We start from the raw sequence: 16,640 nt of genomic DNA on the forward strand, positions 1-16,640 counted from the left end.
GTATTTTTAGCTTGTTCCAGAAAAGGATTTTATGGTTCCATACCTTTTGGAGTATATTTTTTTTTTGTTGTTGTTGTTTCGTTTGGTTTTTTTTGTTGGTCATTATAGGGTTTCAGAATTTTTTCAGTCATTTAGTCTTCAAGCCTAACTCTTTATAGTTATTAGCTTTGTGGAAATCTGGTTTCATCAAATACAATACTGTTTTAGCTCACTTGTAGGAAATTTATAAAATCCCATTAGACCTCAAGTTTTAGAATACTGATATAGTAATTATTCGTTATATACTTGAAACTATGTTGGTGCTTTGCAAAGGAGACAAAATCCGGTTCACATGGGGAAAAGGATGGAGCTGTAGAAAATGATAAATATTGTATTTTCACTGTGAGTTAGAAAAATAATTTGACTTCTTCCAGTCTTGGTGGCAGTCATGAGTTTTTGGAAAGAGTTGAATGAGGCAAAGAAGTTTGTATAGCAAACAGGGTTAGACTTGTACAAGGAGCTAAAATTTGTCTTGGTAACCATCCAAAAGCTATACCCTAACGGAAACCACGTTGTTAGTGTGTTACAGAACCTTTAACCTGTAGTTCAGTCTAAACTTTTAATAAAAGTATGAAACCTTGCCCTTTTCCTCAGCTGTTCCTTGGGGCTACATTTTAAATATTTTCATTCTGTTTAGTTGGGTTTTTTTCAGTACATATTAACTTACAAAGTCATGCTTATTATGACAATTAGGAAGAAAGGAGTGATGAAATAATGTTGAAAGATTAGGAACAAATGAGAGTATTAAATCATGGTAAATGCCAAAATTTTGAATGACTTCTTAAATTTTTTTGTTGTTGTTTTCAGTTTGTTTATGAGTAAGAATATTTCAGGTGTTTTTAAATTACCTAAATAATCAAAATACAATTTTGCTTCAAACAGATGAATATTTTGGAAGAATAGTTTGATGAAGTTGCTCCCTTCAATGATTTTTCCTGACACTAGATAACTAATGTAAGATAATTTTTCCAGCTTTATGGTTGCTTGTTATTCTGTCTTTCTACTTTGGTGTTCGATATGTATGTTTTGCCCATATGTTTCTCCATAAGCTTAGGTTTACTGTTTCTCAAAAATATTTGTTCAATTGCAATAATATTATCATCATGACTGAGATAAATTAGAATGCTAATTTGTCTAAAGAAGTTTATGAAGAGAGCGAAGTAAAACTTACAGCAGCGTGGAGCAAGTTTCTGGGGGTAGGGTCTTTCGTCTGGTAGAAAGCTGAGCAGTTTGATGCATGTTAGGTGAAATTAGGCAGATTTAGATAAGAATTTTATGTTCAGGGTACTTAACCAGTGGGAAAAATGGTTTAGGAATATGATAGGCTCTTTAGAATCTGAAGTCCTCTAAATAGGAATTGGAAGTCATTCAGTAGAATAAACTTCCTTTAGGAGGATTTTATAGATTTAATTTGGTATCATATAATTATGTTTTCTGCATTATTCAGGAGGTCAGCATAGATAGTCATGATGATTTTAATAGTCTTAGGTTCTCTAAATCAACAATTTGACCTCTTACCTATGTGAGAAAGAGCAAAAATAATTATCAAGGCAAGTAAAGGAAGAGCACAGTAGACCTGAACGTGAATGATAGCGCGTCAGAAGACCTGTCATTCATTTCTTAGATAGCTACTCAGAATGATGTTCCATAGGTATGGCACTCAGCTAATGGGAAGAAGATACTGAAAATTGGACATGCAAGGAGATTTCAAAAGCATATCTGCAACTTGCAATGCAAGCCTACTCACAATGTGCTACTAATGAAGTTATTAGGAGTGAAACTACTGCTTCTATATATTATTTTAATATGGCATGTAAATATATTAGCTGATGATGTAGTGTTAATTTGGTTGTCTCTAATGTGAACATTGTGTTTCATGGCCTTACTGTGCCCTTGGAGTTGCAGTTGACTTTCTTGGAAGGATTTTATTTTTTAGGAATTTCTCCTTTTCCTGCAAGGAAGAAACACCAATTAAATGTATCATGGCATTTTTATGCCGTTTTATTTTGGAGCAACTATAGCACTTTTCTAGGGAGTTCTCGCTTTTAACTAGAGTTTGTTAGTTTAGTTGGATAATGGATTTTGTGCATCTATGTTGTGTCTGACAGACAAATTTATTTTTACTGCCAGTCAAGTCAATAAAAAAGAGTAACCAGCTAATATGCTAACATCCTAATATGACTCTGCCTCTCATATTTTGACTTATGTGCAGTTTGTAGATGTATAGTCTACCAGTATAGTTAATCATATCTGGTTTGTCTTTTTAGAGGTAAAAGGTTTGTAAGAATGGAAGGTGAGAATGTAAGGTGACCACTCCAACATCCCTTTAGCTCCTTTAATATGTCTTTCTTCAATAAGAAAGCAAATTACTTGAGCTGCAGGTAGAAAGACACTTGCTTCATCATTCATTTACAGTCTGAGCATGTCTGCTTTTATCAGGGCATTCACATGGTGTTGTGAACCCTTTCCCTTGTTTCCTGTGGATAAGTATCCAAAAATGACCACGTTACTGAAAGATGGGAAACCTGGTCTGTAAGTTCACAGTGCATGAACGAGGATGTAGGATGGGAGTGTGGAGTAAGGGAAGAGAATTGATGCTAAGTTCTGGTGTCATTGAAAAGTGTTTCATTGTCATCTTCCCTCATTCTTCTATGCTGGGAAAGAGAGAAATGCTCCTGTCCTCCTTGGGAGTTGCTTCATTCTCCTGAAATAGAAAGCACTCTCAGTAGAGATGAGAAGCAACCATCTGCACCCTGCAAGAAGAAGCAGCTGTAAATTGCAAGAAGCAGCATTTTTTCAAACAATGACTTCCTCCTCATGGGGAGGCAGCAAGAGTCGATAGTCAACCAGGTCTTGCAGCATCTCCACAACTTTTACACATGCATAAAGCAAAATGTGAATATGGGATAATATATGTTTTTAGAAGTGTCTCAAAAAAAAAAATAAGGCGTCTTGACTTGCATTTGCATAAGGGTACCAATGCCTGCCTCTACCTCATTTAATTTTAATGTGGCTTCTTCAAATAAAATATTCAAAATGAAGAGCTAAGAACACAAGAATCTATAAAACTAACTGAAATACCATAAACGGCAAATTGTTCTCCATCTGAAGCAATTTTCATTGTGCTTATAAATTACTAGATAGACTATGCTATCCAAATGCCATATCATTTGTTAGAGTTTTCTTTAGGTCTAGCTGTGTGTTGTGTAAATTTTAGCTGAACTGACAAGTAGTGTATCACTCCTGGGCATGTCTGATGTTTCTACCCTGAGACCATTTTCTAGAATTATAGGAGGTAGCTTTGCCAGCTATCCTGGTGGAGTGATGGATTTACAAAGGCAATACCCTGCATAAGAAAACAGCTTGTCCATTTCAGCCCTGAAGTCTAGAAAAACTTAAAATGTAAAAAATGTTGAAAAAAACTTAAAAATTGAAACATTCCTTTAAGTCCTTTCATTAAAGGACAAGTAGGTTAAAAACTTGTATGTAAAATATTCAAACTTTAAATGCATTTTAAATTTGCCACAACTTATATAAATAGCATATATATATATATCTATTATTTCTGTGATTTATACTTGGAATTCAGTATATATAAATGAGATACCATAAGAGATTGTGTTCCTTTACAAAGCAAAATCAAGGGCAGAAAATATGGTACTACACAAAATGGTATTTTTATTCTTTAGTGTCAGACCAAGACATGGCTAGTTTATTTATTTTAATGTTTAGTTTTAACATGGCAACATTTGTTCTTCCTCCTAATATGTTAAAACTACGATAATTTTCATCCTGTGCTTACAAAGCCAAAGACTTTCTGTTACATGTTTCTGTATGTTGTGAGTAGTAATTTTTTTTTGTTTGTTTTTGGCATCTGTTGTAAGCTGTGATTGCCATATTGCATGTTGCTTCTTGCAGAATGTTTCCTGGAGCACATAATTAACATCATGCAGTAATTTGGAATACGTGCTGTTAAAAAACAAGATAACATCCCAGTTATTTTGCTTTCTTTTAACCTTCACAGGTGGTAAATAGAAAAGGTAAATTAAGTAGTTAATTTTGAGTTTTCATTTTTATTCCATTTTAGTCTATTCTGTATTTTTATAGCAATTGGGTTTAGTAAACTATTTTTTTTGGTGTAGATTATAATAGCTTTTCTTCCTGTATTGCTTTTCTTTTAAGATAATCAGAAGATTTATTTTAGGAGTTCTAGTGTTTCTCGATTTTGAACAAGGTGCTACAGCTACACATAACCTCATTGTGTACCTCTTTTGTAAATTTTTTAATATGAGCTTGAGATTTTGTTCAGTATTTTTTCACTTGTCACACATCTCATATTTTTGATAAATTTTTTAAAATGGTATTTTTAAGCTTCCTAAGGGAAGTAGAAAATATTTTTATCCATTTTGCTTAGATATAAATAATGTGTAATTAAATTTAATATTTAACTTTGTAGTTAAATATGCAACACTGTTTAGAAAACATAGGTTTTTGATTTTGCTTTACACTGTATGAGAGGCATATGTAACATTAATTTATAATAGCAATGCAAAAAGAATGTGTCTTGAGATGAGAGAGTAAGTTTAGATTAGATATTAGGAAGAAATTCTCTGCTGTGTGGGTGGTGAGGTCAAGGCCAGGCTGGATGGGGCTTGCAGCAACCTGGTCTAGTGGAAGGTGTCATTGCCCATGGCAGGAGATTTTGAGCTACATTATCTTGAAGGTCCCTTCCAACTGGCAGAGAGTGGAATGTTTTGATTTATGGTTTAAACATTTTTATGAGGCGATGCCTATTATAGCAAAATTGTGTAACGAAGCTGCCCCATGGAAGTACAACAGGAATGGGCCTCCTGACTGAAACCCTGAACTGTGAGTCAAACTGCCTAAGGCTGTTTGAGATAAGAAAAAGGGACACTATTGTTCAAAGCATCTCAGTTCTGGATGGGAATGGATAAGGCTGGGAGAGCACTGGGAGAGCCAAGTCCAGCAGCTTCTGGGTGGAAGCCACAGCTCCAGACTTATCCATTGCTAGGTTTGCACAGACTCCCCCTCCTCAGCCCAGGGTGGAAGAGGAGAGGTTTTGGGTGTGTGAAGTAGCCTCTGGTGAGAGGCAGTGAACACCCATCCTCTCTTACACAAACTGGCTCAGCTGCAGGGCCCCTCACCGCGGGAAGGGCACATCTACAGGACATTCACATGAGTGGCTGGTGAGGGGGTGTCATGGTCTATCTAAGGCCCCCAAAAGGGTACCTCAGACCCTGCACCAGAGCACTGCACATGATGCAAAATGATGCAGCTGACTTGAAGTCTTGTAAGAGACAATGCCAAATTTGCACCCCTTCACAGGAGATACCTGGGCATTCCCACCTGGCCCAAATAAATATTAATCCACTGGATTCTGTATTTTTTGGTAGGGAACCATCACCACCAAGAAGACCAGATGGTGGGGATCAACAAGACATTATTGGGACTCATGGAGTGCTGGTATGTTTCTAGTTAATCTGTCCTCCTGTCCTGTCTCCCAGCTCTCCATTTTCCCTCCTTCCGCCACTTCCTTCCTTCCGCCACTTCCTTCCTTCCGCCACTTCCTTCCTTCCGCCACTTCCTTCCTTCCGCCACTTCCTTCCTTCCGCCACTTCCTTCCTTCCGCCACTTCCTTCCTTCCGCCACTTCCTTCCTTCCGCCACTTCCTTCCTTCCGCCACTTCCTTCCTTCCGCCACTTCCTTCCTTCCGCCACTTCCTTCCTTCCGCCCCTTCCTTCCTTCCGCCCCTTCCTTCCGCCCCTTCCTTCCGCCCCTTCCTTCCGCCCCTTCCTTCCGCCCCTTCCTTCCGCCCCTTCCTTCCGCCCCTTCCGCCCCTTCCTTCCTTCATCCCCTCCCTCCCTCCTTCCCTCCCTCCCTCCTTCCTTCCTTCCTTCCTTCCATTTTTAGTGCCAACATTTAACCTTGTTTGGTTTTAATCTTGTTTTGGAGAATATTTGAACCTCAATATTAATAATAAAAATAAAAGATTAATATTAATAATAAAATTAAAATCCATAAAGAGCTCACTTTGCTCCTCTGTGATTAGAGTAAATCATAACCACCCAAACCATTCCGGGATCCTCTGATTGTATGGAAATATCCCTGTTTTGACCAGACACAATGCAGACTGTGACCATACAGGAAAATGTTATATCCTAAATTTATATCTTTATGGGTCTATGTATGGATATTTTTATTCTGGAATAAACATGGCCATGGATAAACTTCTAGTGGTATAAATTCAAAATTACACTATGTAAACAATTTGAAGTACCTGAGCCGTGTGCAAACTCCCATATGCTGTGCCAGGAAGGAATTCAAGTTGGCTATGCTAATGAATTAATTGTCCTTGTGTGAATATAAAAAGAAGCAAAGTCAAAAACAATGTAAAAAGTATGTTAACATTGTTATAAAAAGTAATACCCATCAATTTTTTTTAATTTTATGTGCTTTAAAAAGAAACAATGAAGTTATTACTTGATTGTACAGTACTTAATTGAATATTTTGAAAGTGTTTCAAAGTAAAGCTTTCATATTTAGAAAACTGAAACCAGTCAAATCTATATATTTAATCTGTTATTGAATAAAATGTAGTTCAAAACAAGTAAAACTCTAAGATGTTCTATATATGGCATGTTCCTTATGATGAGCAACAAAATAGAGCTATCATGGGACTTACAGGGTCCTTAAAAATTTAAAACCCCACCTCTGGTAAAAAGCAAGGTGTGACTCAGCTGTTTATCTCAGTGCTGTAAACCTTCCTCTCTATGTTGAGGGATAGAAATGTGAGTCTTTCTCACACTTTGCAAACTCATGCTCAGAAACACATTCATTAGTAAATGTGGAACCTGATGTATTTCTCTATTATGAAAACAGATCAGCAATCCCTGATCAAAGAATGCTTTTTCTGATTTTTCCCAATTTAGGTAATACTGCAGATTATGGAGTTAGAGAAAAGAACTTTGGGGGTAAAGTCTGTAATAATATATATCCTCCCTGTTCCTGCTGCTGCTTGCAATATGTAAATAAGATTTATAAACACAGCCAAGATTGAGTGATGAGAATAAGCCAGAGGTAGATACTGCTTATATTATTATTGTAGCTGAAAGAAACTGTCATCAATGTAGAGCTTGAGACAATGGGGTTGAGATTTTACAGAACTATTTTTCATCAGTTTCTGAGATGCACAGTAGTTTGCAACAGGATTTAACAATGCTGATTTCACAAATCCAAGTCATACTAAAAACGCAGAACGCTGAGGTGAGCTGCAAACCATTTTCCAGCTGCTCGTATTCCCCTAATGGTACCCTGTTACGTTGTATGCACTAACACAGCTTGAGAACTGCTGGTGTGAGAGAAATTACATGGTTGGGCCTCAGAACTGTACTTTATTCCTTGTTGTTGATCTTGCTATGAACATTTTCATTCCTAAGTAGCATCTGCTCTGCTAGTCTTAAATGATGAGTAAAGAAAGTGGGAGCTTTGGAACCAAACCATTTGGCACCGTAGTTATGTGAGGATTGCTTAATGTGTGGATTGAGGACATGAGACAATTGCAGAGTAATAGACATTACAGATGGAAAGAGACCTGTTAGGTCATCCAGTCTGTCTCCTTACAAATTCAGGACTATTCCCTACAGAACATTTTCCAACATTTTGTTCAGTTTGGTTTTAAATATCCTAAATGATGGAGATTCCACTACTTCCCCTGGGATGCTTTTGTGCTGCTTTGCTGGTCTTATTGCCAGTGTTTCATGATACTCAGACACAGTCTTTTCTCTACTTTTTAAAAATTACAATTGTTATTGTTACTCCTTTTAAAATTAATTTCAAATTGTTTAATAATCATAAAAATCAGTCATATAAATAATGTGTAATTGTTAGTATTCCAGTGGCTGTCTGTGATGTCACTTAATCCTCTGCTGTGAAATTGTATTTTTAATTTTCAAATGTTTTTCTTTACATGTCTATATTGCTGACTCTCCAATCACTTCCATTGGCCTTCTGAGTACACTTATTTACTTACACTTAATCAGTGTGTGTGTGAACACACCTTCCAAGTGAACTTTTATAATTTCCTGATGGCCAAATGAAATGTTGGGAAATATTTTGAGTGCATTGGTATGAACCTAAGATGAGGGTTTCTATGTTATTTCAAGGATTTGCAATGACAGTGCACCAGAGGGAAGAAGGAGTAGGTCATGTGTGTACATTGGTGGCATTCCTCTGTAACAGCAGTGTGGAAGTAACTCCTGAATGCAGAAATGACTTGTTGCTGAATAGCTTCAGATAGAATCTTCACAGCTGTAGCATTAGATGTAGGTTGTTGCTGTTACAGATACTTACAAACTGATTTTGTGGCATTAATTTGGGGGTCAAATATTTCCTGATAGCTCTTTTCCCACACTTTTTTTTTCGATGCCACTGTCAAGCATGATAACTCTTGAAGAAGCGTAGCTGTGTTTTGTTTTTAAACTTTGCACAGACATTAATTCCCACATGTGTTCGTTATTTGGGGAGGTGGTTAATTCATTAGGCTCCCTTAGTAGTTTGATCAGTTGCTTTTAGATACTGTTGACTGTTCTCTGACATTAAGAACTGTAAGATGTTTTGGTGTGAGGCATCACTGGGGAGTAGTGGTCAGGTGAAATTGAGACTTACCAAGCCTTTTCGTACAAGTCACACGAAGCATGTGTTTTCCTTTATTGCCAATCAGCTAAAACTAGAAAATCTTGGCATTTAACTTCTAAAAATAAAAAAGACTGGAGGAATGAAGACTCCATCTCCTTCATCACACTTTAGATTCTGTTCTTGCAAAACTGTTTTCCAGAGTCCACTCTGAAAGAAAGGTGTTCCTTTGTAAACTACTTGTTTATTCATGCAGATTGGCATTAGTTTCTCATGTTTCTTTCTGTTTCCAAATATGGTTTCATTTTGCCTTAGTCAAGTTTGAGTTCCATATGATGAATTCATATTTGAATGCCCTACAGCTGCTCCTGTGGTGCTTTCTTATCTACTTTTGTCTTCCAAAAACCATCATCCTGATTTTCTTGTTGACCACATATATTCAGTTATTCCTAAATATATAAAGTTCTGGACCAAGCCTTCATGTTGTCCCTTTAGATTTCTGTTGTGGCCATGAGTGACTTGATTTTACTTAGCTGTCTGATCTCAAACCCACTCAAAAACTTCAAGTTATAATGTGTTCTTTGAAGCAGACCCACTTTCTGGTGTATTATATGTGCCAGAAATACACAATAGAATATGTAAAAAGAAATTAAAAGTCTAGGTCACATGTTTGAAAGATAATATCTTGTTTGAAAGATAATAAAACCAAAACAAACCTAAGAAACCTCGCACAAAAAAAACCCCATGAAACAAAACCCAAAAAAAGCCCCAAACCAAACAAACAAAAACAAATTGAAAACCCAACCACAACCAAACAAACTCAAAAAACAAGCAAACAAAATACAACTGACCACCAAAAAACCCACCACGCTTAAAATTCTAAGGTAAAATTTACAGAGGTGTGAATTGATTCACTACCAACAGTTTCTGTGAACAACTGGGATGTGAGTAAGAGGGCCAGAGTGATACTTTTTGTGAGAGCTGCCCTCAAATAAATGTCCTAAGCTGGGACATTTCAAAAAAATGAGAAAACTCAGATTTTCACTCCTGTGACCAATGACAGGAGTTCAGGAAAGAGCATGAAGTTGAGTGGCGGGAGGCTTAGGTTAGGTGTCAGGAAGAGGTTTTTCATCCAAAGGATGATTGAACACTGGAAGAGGTTCCCCAGAGAAGTGGTCACAGTATCAAGCCTGACAGAGTTCAAGAAGTGTTTGGACAACCCTCAGAGGCAGGTGGTGTGACCCTTGTATAGGGCCAGAAATTGGACTCGAAGTTGATCCTTGTGGGTCCCTTCCAGCTCTGCATATTCTATAATTCTAAGTATGATGCATTACTTTCTTATACTACAAGCTTTAAAAAGTCTTTTGAGATGCAACAGTCATGACTGTCAATTCTGCTTTGAGCTATGGTTGCAGTTTTATTTTGCAATTTTGCCTTTTCCTGTTAGGACTCACTAGCTTCTCACATCCACTCCGTGTTCCTTCCGAGTGAACGGCAAGCTGCCAGATTCAAATGTCAGGCATTTGCCGCAAGACCTCTCTGTCTGTCAGTTCTTATTTAATGGGGCAGAATTACTAGCTGTAATCATCCTTTTAGTCCTTAATTATGCTCAAGTGCAATTCTGCCTCAATGTTCCATGTCATGATGGACCTGATTTGTGGTCCTGCACTAACTGTGGTCCTTCTTTATGGTGGTCTTGTGCTTTATCTAAGGCTTGAGCTGGTTCCATCTCTTTCCAATTTAACACAGTCATGTAACTGTAGAATAGTAATATCCAGTGCAAAATATTTGTGTCACGTGTGTGGACTCTTTTTCTTCATCTGCAGACACAGGTCTGCTGTAAACAGCAGGCCTATTTTCTGTAACAATAAGGAAAGCAATTTCTGGGTGTAATTTCTTAGTTAGCTTAAAATGTTGCTTGCTGTCCTTCCCATCTACACAGTAATACTGAGCACCTTCTTTTCAGGCTAAAGGTCCAGGAAAATGAAAATCAATATCATTCATGTGGGAACAAGGTGGCTGCTACAGCACAAGGACATTCTGAAACCACTTCTAGAACATGAGCATTGTGGTTTTTTTTAAGGCAGAAAAACACCCAACCACCCAACTAGCTTTTAATTGCAGCAGGTGCCTCTGAATTAATATTGCTTCATTTTGGCTCTGTTCACTTTGCTTAATATTCTGTTGCAGGTTACATTCAACCACGTCTTCACAATTCTTCTGTGCCCCATTTAGACATGAGATGAAAACACTAATTATAAATTATAATTGCAAGGCAAGTAAAACCAAGTATTATATGTAGTTTTGGTGCCCCTCAAATATATTAAGATTTGGGAAACTTATATGTGTTTGCTTTCCATAATATAATCTGAAGTCTTGGGACAATGGAGCTAACATCCCTGGCTATGTACATCAGCAAATACAAGGCTTTTAGATGCTGTGGTTGTTGGGGGTCTTAGAGAGATTCCTGTGCTTGATTTAAAAAAATAATCAATTTCTATGGAAATCACAGTCTCCATTCTTGGTATCAGGCACCTAAAATCTGTAGGCAGAAGTCCTACTCATTGTTACACATGCCAAAATACTGCCCCACATACTGTCCTTCCTCCTCACCTTGGCTAATATATCCAGCACTCTTTGGATATTGTCTTTTTACTTAATCTGAATTGAAAGCCAGAGGGAGAGAAAAACTTCAAAGTGTTTCCTGAAGTGTATATATATATATTTTACCTTTTCAGTCTAATGGGAAAGTGTTAAAGCTCTATATGAAAAAGTGTGAAATAACCTGGTATCCTGGTTGCAGCTTACAGTCCCTAGCCTGGAGACTGAAATGTACTTGAGCCCAGTGGCTAAACTCCATCCTCATAACATATGTTTAGTAGCACAATTCTCAGGTATGTGGTGGTGCTATTTACATAATTTAGATTTTTGGTCTTCTGTTAAAAATTTGTTATTAAGAACAGAAAATGTGCCAAAAAGAGAGATTTTGTATACATTTGCATTGAATTATCATCTTTCACATCTAACTGCCAAATTCCTTTTTTTTCTAATAAGAGCTTTCTCAACACATCTTTTTTATAACTGTGCTGTTCACGTAATTCATTACTGATTTTAGTATATCTTGGTATCTTTTACCAAGGGTGGAACTTTATAGAGCTAGTTCTCACCAGATGAACATGAAAATGAAACTAGAATTTCTTATGTTTACAAAGACTGCTAGTATTTTCAATAATGATGACTTAGGATACATAAGCACCTGTGGCTTAAAAACTGATTAATATACAATGTTTTGACAGATTTTCCTTACTATTGCTACAGTTGTTGATAGCTGATGGTTGCCATAATGGTTAGAAGAGCAATTTTAGCATGGTTTGATGAAGGAATCTGTGGGATAATTTCTCTACAAGTTCCAATTGCTGCTGGGGTGGGGTTTTTTGTGGCTTTTTTTCTTTTTTTCTTTTTTTTTTTTTTTTGTTGTTGTTTTGTTTGTTTTTGTGAGGGGTTTTTTATGTGTGTGTGATTTTTGGCTTGTTTTTGTGTTTTGGTTTTTGGTTTGTTTGTTTTTTCCCCCCATAAAATATATTCCTTGTAATTATGCATTTTTATTGAGAGATGAAAAGCAGAAAAAATAATTTGACCTTTCACTGTTTAAAGTATAAATCTTTATCATTTTCTTCAATGAGGTTACTGGATTTGAGAAGTATTTAGTGAATATTGAACACTTATAATATATGTCTTTTTGACTGATGGTGAACTGTAATTGTTCTTTCTTAGTTAAAACACTTCCACATTGGAAAGATGATGCATACCCAGTGTTTTACATGTTAATTTTTTTTTTACTGTTAGATTTTTCCAAGCAAAAGCAGAAATTTTGGTGATTATGGGTACAAAAGGAAATTAACACTGAAGATCACAGAATTCAAGTTGCTTTGCAGCTATTAGCAAAATAACCACACAAAGTAAAATCTAAGTGTAGCCTTGGAACGTGTTAGTTTTGCCATGGGCAGCATTTGTAGGGGTTTTCAACATAAACACAGACAGATTAAAGTGCACCAGCACTTCCTTACTGTATGGGAAAGGCAATATTCTTTCAGGAGAGCTCAACTGAAGTGATAGGAATACATTGGGTAGGACTGAGAAATTGTAATGCTAATTAGCTCAGCTCTTTAGCAGTACTGAAGTAACCCTCTCCCCACCCCCAGACCAGCAGGAAGGGAGATCTCTTCTTAGCAATGGCAATAAATTATTGGTGTGGGTTACTACCTAGTAATCACAGTAATAGTGGTCATGGTTCAGATTTATGTTCTAAAGCTGATGCACAAATATAAACCCAGTATGTGATTCTTGGTCAGAGGTGCTCAAAAAAGTTGAAAGCAAGGAAAGGCAAATGCTCCACCTGTGTCATGGTGCTTCGCCTTCAGAACTGATTTGCATCCAACATGTCTACACAGTGGCATTGCTTTGTAGTTTATCTTCAGTTATCTCCTATGAAGCACAATGGGAATGGCTACATGGAGGAGTGATGGAAAGTGTTAATGCTGTCACCAGTGTTATTCATCTACTTTTCATCAGCTGCTGAAATTTGGTATGTTGTCAAGATGCCAGCCAGAAACTAGTTGTGGGAAGAATGAATTATTTTGAGGAAGGCAGTCTAATCTTACCTACTTTTTTGTATACTCCTCAGTTATGGATTTTACTATGCACATGGAATACAGTTGAAATTTACAAATCAAATATTGTCTGGATTCAGTGAATTTATTGTGCATTTGCAGATTGACTGTTGCATGCATATTTTGTAGAAATGCAAGCAGTAGGATTCAAACCTGGGGGAAGGTAGTATGTTAACAACTTGTCATTTATATCTTGTTCTAGAATAATATTACTACTCTTCAGTATACTTGACAGCATACAACAGAAATTTTTTTTCTGCCCATGGCCGACTGTTCTTGGAGGCTTCTTCTTGTTCCCCCTGACTTACTTGACTGGGAGTGTTTGGCTGTCTCTAGGAGTCTGTCTATAATTTAATGGGAATCCTGAACTTGTTCTCTTTGGGCCAAAAATTCGCAAAGGATGTCCAGCTTCTCAGCCTCTTACTTAATAATATAGGTTGGCTTTGAAACTTTTATTTACACCTCTTAGTTGCTATCACAGTGTTAAAACCTACATGTTGTATTGCCTGAAGCTGCCTCCAGTACAGTGCATTCCTCAAAGAAAAAGTTAAAAAAAAAAACTACAACAAACAAGAACCTCAGCAATCATAAAGAATTAATATTTATAGACAAAAATTCCCAAATCTATGCATGCCCTTGCCTTTTTTCTGCTGTGATGATCTACTTTCCAGATGAGCCATTTTGCATGTGCATGCGAGCTGTTGCTTGGTTCAAAGTCCTCTGAGCAGGTTATGGCCTGCTTAACCCTTGCTCTTCCTGATCCTGTATGAACTTGCTGCAAGTTGGATTTCTAAAAATGCTTTCTGGAAAATAATATACATCTTATATCCAGGGCAGTATGATAGAAAAGGGGGTTTGTGTCAACAGGTTCTGTGAGTAATCTGGTAATCTGTGCAACATATCCTAACCTAATATGGGGAATTCAACTGTCTAAATCAAAGGTAAACAAAATTGGACTAAGACACTTATTCAACATATAAATATTTTCAGAAATGTTGGGGTGTTTTTATGTCACAGAAGAAGAGGCTTGGGAAATAGGACAGTGCACTCCCATACTCTGGGGTTTTTTTCTTTTGAATCTTTTATCTCTTCAATCTGTACATTAGCATTTCATTGCAACAAAACTGGAATTAAAAAAAAAATAGGTGAATTTGAATTCTCCTTTCCTAGAAGCTTCAAAATTTACCGTCATAGTACATATGCATTCACTGTTTTTGAAGCCATAATGAATAACATCATTTTTATAAAAAAGGGGTACCTGAGGAATGGACAAACACTGTAACTAAATGTGGAAACGGACGCTCTCTTGCAAAACACATGTTGAGCTCTTAGAGATTTATCACCCGGGATTCATTACACCCTCCTCCACTGAGATAGGATAAATGAATGAAACAGGTTCACACAAAGTAGTACCAGTAATATTAACTAGCTACTGTTTTATCCCAGTTTTCTTCCTTCTTATCTGAGTGCCCCAAAATGAAACAGCATTTATTTTGCTGATTATCAAGACAATTTATTTTCATGCAATTTCAAACTTTTTTCCTAGCATATTTTCTTCAGATTCCTTTTTATCAGGAATCAAGTATAAATATACTAGGAAGAAAAAAAATGAACTCTTATTACTTAGAAGAGGTAGTAAAATGAGGGTAAAAAAAAAAATCTATGCCCCTAGATTTCAGTTGAAAGGATCCTTCCTCTGTATCTTTCCCTTTTCCTAGATCGTGACACAACAGACATGTGTAAGATTTAGAATTCCAAATAAGTTTTAGATGATACAAATGTGAAAATATGAAGTGGAGAGAACAGAAGGGAATAGAAAGTTACTAAAGATTTAGAAAAGGGAGACAATGTGTAATGCTGAAAGATTAACTCTTAGACTTTAAGTACATCACTACGGATTGTTCTTCACTAAATCTTGGTTTTAATAATGTGGTATATTATTTTTTTAATAAAGATGGTGGTGGTTCCTAAAGTTCTATTTTCTGATAAGATATACCTCCAAAAGTACCAAGAAAAGAAAAATCCATTTTGGGTTAAATATTATATGGTCAGCAGAACAAATTACTTAGATTGTCCTTAGCTGGGCATAAATTCTTCAGGTAAAATAAAAATAGTCAAAAAGTAAGTATAATAATTATTAAAAGCCTTAAAAATGGGCTCCAACGTCAAGAAACATTGAAATTTTATAAGATAACAATTTAATGAATCCTATGATAGATACAGTGTACTATATAGAGAGATTTTCAAAAGTGTAACAAATTATGTCAGAAAAGATAGTTTATCATGTATAAAACAAAACCTCCAAACAAACTCTGTGACTTGAACTTAGCTGAATTTTACTAATTCTACTAATTCTTAAATGTAAGTGTTCAATTATTGTTCACATCTTGACAATACAGAAAATGCAAAGATGCAATGTTAAATGAAATATTGCAAGGTGCATTGTTTTAAATGAGTTTAAGGTTGTGGGTTGAAAATAAACATATAGAACTACTTGAAAATTCATGCCCAACTAGTTAAATAAAGGAGGTGTAATTACAGGAAAGTACAGGGACCCCATTTTTGGAATGTGTCTATGCAAACTTAATGGTGACATTTCTTTGTTTTTAGGTCTGCACATTTTCCTTTTAATTTACTTATTTTTATGGAATTATTATAAAATTGTACATTATTCATTACTACAATTGGACTTGCATTGGTTTTTGTGTAGAAATCCCATTCATACCTATGCTGTCTTTATTGTAGTTTGAGTGCTGTCTTCTAGGTAAGGTTATATTTTATAAATGCTTGATAAATTCAAGTAGAAAAAATCACTGATATGTGTCCATACCACATTCTTATACACATATCAAGTAGAAATAAATAAGGTAAAATAACCCAAATCCTACTAAGAGAAATTTTATTGCTTGATAAAGTCCTTGGGAATTGCAATAGGTACAAATAAGCCCTCCAGTCTTGGAAATGATCAATGGCAGGTAGGCAGTCTCCTTTTGGTTATATTTCTTCTATTGTTCTGGAATGGACAATTACCATGTCAAAGGACTTAACCAACTGCTTTAAAATGTCATTAATTTTCTTAAATGAAATGTATCACAGGAAATAGCTCCAGTGCTTAATTTCAGAAGCTTGGATAATATACTGTGGTCCTATCTTGGGACAAGCAGTCCTCTAACATTTTGTTTGCCCTTGAGATTTAGAAGGAATCATATCTATAGTATTCATAATAAGTAGCAATTTAACCAAGTTCAAATTAGATGTGAACAAATGGATTAACAAGCA

This window comes from Agelaius phoeniceus, chromosome 1 (assembly GCF_051311805.1).
Source record: "Agelaius phoeniceus isolate bAgePho1 chromosome 1, bAgePho1.hap1, whole genome shotgun sequence".
In the NCBI taxonomy this organism is placed as follows: Eukaryota; Metazoa; Chordata; class Aves; order Passeriformes; family Icteridae; genus Agelaius; species Agelaius phoeniceus.